This window comes from Nerophis ophidion, linkage group LG16 (genome assembly GCF_033978795.1).
Source record: "Nerophis ophidion isolate RoL-2023_Sa linkage group LG16, RoL_Noph_v1.0, whole genome shotgun sequence".
In the NCBI taxonomy this organism is placed as follows: domain Eukaryota; kingdom Metazoa; phylum Chordata; class Actinopteri; order Syngnathiformes; family Syngnathidae; genus Nerophis; species Nerophis ophidion.
The window spans coordinates 42,426,661-42,431,594 of record NC_084626.1 but is presented as its reverse complement, the minus strand read 5'-3'; the positions used below and the strand labels follow the sequence as shown (position 1 = coordinate 42,431,594).

At 34.4% G+C, this 4,934-nt stretch overlaps 1 long non-coding RNA gene across 1 annotated transcript in view; it reads right to left on the bottom strand.

The window, feature by feature from the left end:
• LOC133535695 (uncharacterized) overlaps positions 1-4,114 on the bottom strand; it is a 9,404-nt gene extending 5,290 nt beyond the window's left edge. Inside the window, exon 1 of the long non-coding RNA XR_009802300.1 lies at positions 3,948-4,114. This is a non-coding gene — a long non-coding RNA (uncharacterized LOC133535695). The remainder of the gene's footprint in view (positions 1-3,947) is intronic.
• Positions 4,115-4,934: the final 820 nt, after the last annotated feature.

Sequence of the window (4,934 nt, the reverse complement as noted above, 5' to 3'; positions counted from 1 at the left end):
GTTGAAACATTTAAGAAACATTTAACAAACATTTGAAAACATCACTGTAGCGGTTGCCCTCTAATGGGTTCTTCAGACCACCACACACTGCCAAGAATTCGGGTACAACACTGTTTTATTTCATTTTCACGAGGTGTGAGCCTTTTGCTTCCCGGCAACAAGTCTTTCTGAGTCTGCCCAGCAGCACCTCCAACTCCAACTACTCCTCTCATCACGGCTGCTGCTAATAAAGGCGACAGGTGATGAGATAACAAGGACCACCTGGGCCATCTACGCACTTGTCGCTGTCCTCGAGGCCGGTCCTGGCAACGCCCCGTTACACAGAAGGCTACGCTCCCCTCCACAGTTTCTTTTTAGTAAAGCTTTTAGTTAATGCACCTTTTAACTGTCTTTTTTAATCCGCTTTGTATCCTTTTTGAGATGTTGCCCCTCTTTTAAATTGAATGGTTGTTTTACTACACTTATGATTTGTACAGTACTTTGTGATTTTATCTGTGAAAAGCGCTTTATACAAACCCGGTTTCCATAAGTAGGGAAATTGTGTTAGATGTAAATATAATCGGAATACAATCATTTGCAAATCATTTGCAACCCATATTCAGTTGAATAAAACCACTGTAACTAAATGCAGTTTGTCGCTACATCTGTAAATGCAAGTTAAAGCTTTACTATGCAAAGCGAAAGCCATTTATCAACAACATCCAGAAACCCCGCCGGCTTCTCTGGGCCCGAGATCATCTAAGGTGGACTGATGCAAAGTGGAGAAGTGTTCTGTGGTCTGATGAGTCCACGTTTCAAATTGTTTTTGGAAATATTCGACATCGTGTCATCAAAGGGGAAGCGAACCATTCAGACTGTTATCGACGCAAAGTTGAAAAGCCAGCATCTGTGCTGGTATGGGGGTGCATTAGCGCCCAAGGCATGGGTAACTTACACATCTGTGAAGGCACCATTAATGCTGACAGGTACATACAAGTTTTGGAACAACATATGCTGCCATCTAAGCGCCGTCTCTTTCATGGACGCCCCTGCTTATTTCAGCAAGACAATGCCAAGCCACATTCAGCACGTGTTACAAAAGCGTGGCTGCGTAAAAAAAGAGTACGGGTACTTTCCTGGCCCGCCTGCAGTCCAGACCTGTCTCCCATGGAAAATGTGTGGCGCATTAGAAAGCGTAAAATACGACAGCGGAGACCCCGGACTGTTGAACGACTGAAGCTCTACATAAAACAAGAATGGGAAAGAATTCCACTTTCAAAGCTTCAACAATTAGTTTCCTCAGTTCCCAAACGTTTATTGAGTGTTGTTAAAAGAAAAGGTGATGTAACAGTGGTGAACATGCCCTTTCCCAACTACTTTGGCACGTGTTGCAGCCATGAAATTCTAAGTTAATTATTATTTGCAAAAAAACGAATAAAGTTAATGAGTTTGAACATCAAATATCATGTCTTTGTAGTGCATTCAACTGTATATGGGTTGAAAATGATTTGCAAATCATTGTATTCTGTTTGTATTTACATCTAACACAATTTCCTAACTCATATGGAAACGGGGTTTGTAATTAAAATTTACTTACTTGATAATGTGCTTGTTCTATTTTTGGCCAAAGTAAAACAAACTGGAGTTGTCTTTATTTTTAAGTTATCATACCATGATTTGACCATTTGGGAAAAGATTTTCCTCCATGTGAGCTAAAATGAGTTTGACACCACAGTAGTAGAGTGAAAGAAGCAATTGAATTACTTCATTTTTTCCAGTGTGTGCTTCTTTGCACGACTTTAAAGGTTAATGACGATAGATGGATTGATTTTTAATGTTGTATAGGCGGTATAGCTCGGTTGGTAGAGTGGCCGTGCCAACAACTTGAGGGTTGCAGGTTCGATCCCCGCTTCCGCCATCCTAGTCACTGCCGTTGTGTCCTTGGGCAAGACACTTTACCCACCTGCTCCTAGTACCACCCACACTGGTTTAAATGTAAATTAGATATTGGGTTTCACTATGTAAAAGCGCTTTGAGTCACTAGAGAAAAGCGCTATATAAATATAATTCACTGCACTTCACTTATATCGATACAGGACATCATAGACCAGGAGTCACCAACGCGGTGCCGCGGGCACCAGGAAGCCTGTAAAGACCAGATGGGTAGTCGCTGGCCTGTTCTAAAAATAGCTCAAATAGCAGCACTTACCAGTGAGCTGCCTCTATTTTTTAAATTGTATTTATTTACTAGCAAGCTGGTCTCGCTTTGCTCGACATTTTTACTTCTAAGAGAGACAAAACTCAAATAGAATCTGAAAATCCAAGAAAATATTTTAAAGACTTGGTCTTCATTTGTTTAAATAAATTCATTTTTTTTTTTTTACATTGCTTCTTATAACTTTCAGAAAGACAATTTTAGGGATGAAATACAACCTTAAAAATGATTTTAGGATTTTTAAACACATATACCTTTTTACCTTTTAAATTCCTTCCTCTTCTTTCCTGACAATTTAAATCAATATTCAAGTTTTTTTCTTTTTATTGTGAAGAATAATAAATACATTTTAATTTAATTCTTCATTTTAGCTTCTGTTTTTTTGACGAAGAATATTTGTGAAATATTTTTTCAAACTTATTATGATTAAAATTAAAATATATATATTTTGGCAAGTGTGGAAAATCTTTAGAATCAAATTCAAATTTTATTTCAAAGTCTTTTGAATTTCTTTTAAAATTTTTGTTCTGGAAAATCTAGAAGAAATAATGATTTGTCTTTGTTAGAAATACAGCTTGGTCCAAATTGTTATATATTCTAACAAAGTGCAGATTGGATTTTAATCAATCAATCAATCAATGTTTACTTATATAGCCCTAAATCACTAGTGTCTCAAAGGGCTGAACCTATTTAAAACATGTCATCAAAATTATATAATTGATTTTAATCCGTAAAAATTACTAATGTTCCATAATTCTTTTTTTTTTTTTCAAAAAGATTTGAATTAGCCAGTTTTTTTATTCATTTTTTGGGGTAAAATTTTGAATTTTAAAGAGTCAAAATTGAAGATAAACTATGATAGAAAATTGAATTTTCATTTTTTTTTGTGGTTTTCTCCTCTTTTAAACAGTTCAATTAAGGGTTTTTTTCATCATTTATTCTCTACAAAAAAACTTTATGTAAAAGGAAAGAAAATTTTTGTTCTGGAAAATCTAGAAGAAATAATGATTTGTCTTTGTTAGAAACATAGCTTGGTCCAATTTGTTATATATTTTAAGAAAGTGCAGATTGGATTTTAACCTATTTAAAACATGTCATCAAAATTCTAAAATTAATCTTAATCAGGAAAAACTACTAATGATGTTCCATAAATTCTTTTTTTTTATTTTTTCAAAAAGATTTGAATTAGCTCGTTTTTCTCTTCTTTTTTTCAGTTGAATTTTGAATTTTAAAGAGTCGAAATTGAAGATAAATTACGTTTCAAAATTTTATTTTCATTTTTTTCGTGTTTTCTCCTTTTTTAAACCGTTCAAATAAGTGTTTTTCATCATTTATTCTCTACAAAAAACCTTCCGTGAAAGGAAAGAAAATGTACGACGGAATGACGGACAGAAATACCCATTTATATATATATATACATTTATTTATTAAAGGTAAATTGAGCAAATTGGCTATTTCTGGCAAGGTATTTAAGTGTGTATCAAACTGGTAGCCCTTCGCATTAATCAGTACCCAAGAAGTAGCTCTTGCTTTCTATAAATAAACACTAATGGAGGTGTTTCTCAAGAAGTACAATTTAGGGTGCAGTAAACAATTAAGGCAGATGTAACTCGACGCCATTACCATGGCAACGGGACACAAACAAATTACCCGCCTAGAAGTAAAACACAACAAAAATCTGTATAAAGATATTTTTGTTTGTTTATGTTTTTTTTTTTTTTGGAGCCGCACTTTTAGGAAAACGTCTACATACCGGGCTTCTGGCGTCTCTCTTCTTCATGTCAGGCTGGTTCCGGCACCTTTGAGCAGACTTTCGGCGAAAAAGGAGAGTTTTGCTCCGGGAAAAAAAAAAGGAATAAAATAATGGAAGAAAACGTGCTGTCAAAGAGGAGCTTTCACTCAAACCACTCAAGAGGTTCCGGGTTGTAGCCCCGCCCCTTTCCCACACAGCCAATCGACAACAAGACTAAAAGCTGTTATTAGGTTAATATAAACACCTGCGGCGTGGAATTCTATAAATAGTAAACAGCGCGTGGGTTTATTTAAACCTTTTTGAAAGCAAGAGCTTCTTCTTGGGTACTGATTAATGCCAAGGGCTACCAGTTTGATACACACTTAAATAAATTGCCAGAAATAGCCAATTTGCTCAATTTACCTTTAATAAATAAATCTATATATTTTTTTTTTTAAATGGGTATTTCTGTCCGTCATTCCGTCGTACATTTTTTTCCTTTTACGGAAGGTTTTTTGTCGAGAATAAATGATGAAAAAAACAGTTTGAAAAGAGGAGAAAACACGAAAAAAAAGAAAATTCAATTTTGAAACATAATTTATGTCTAATTTTGACTCTTTAAAATTCAAAATTCAACCGAAAAAAATGAATAGAAAAACTAGCTAGATCGAATCTTTTTGAAAAAAAAATTTATATAATTTATGGAACATCATTAGTAATTTTTCCTGATTAAGATTAATTTTAGAATTTTGATGACATGTTTTAAATAGGTTAAAATCCAATCTGCACTTTGTTAGAATATATAACAAATTGGACCAAACTATGTTTCTAACAAAGACAAATCATTATTTCTTCTAGATTTTCCAGAACAAAATTTTTAAAAAGAAATTCAAAAGACTTTGAAATAAAATTTAAATTTGATTTTACAGATTTTCTACATTTGTCGGAATATTTTTTGGGGAATTTTAATCAGCCTGGGAACGCCTCGGGATCCCCCGGGAAGAGCTA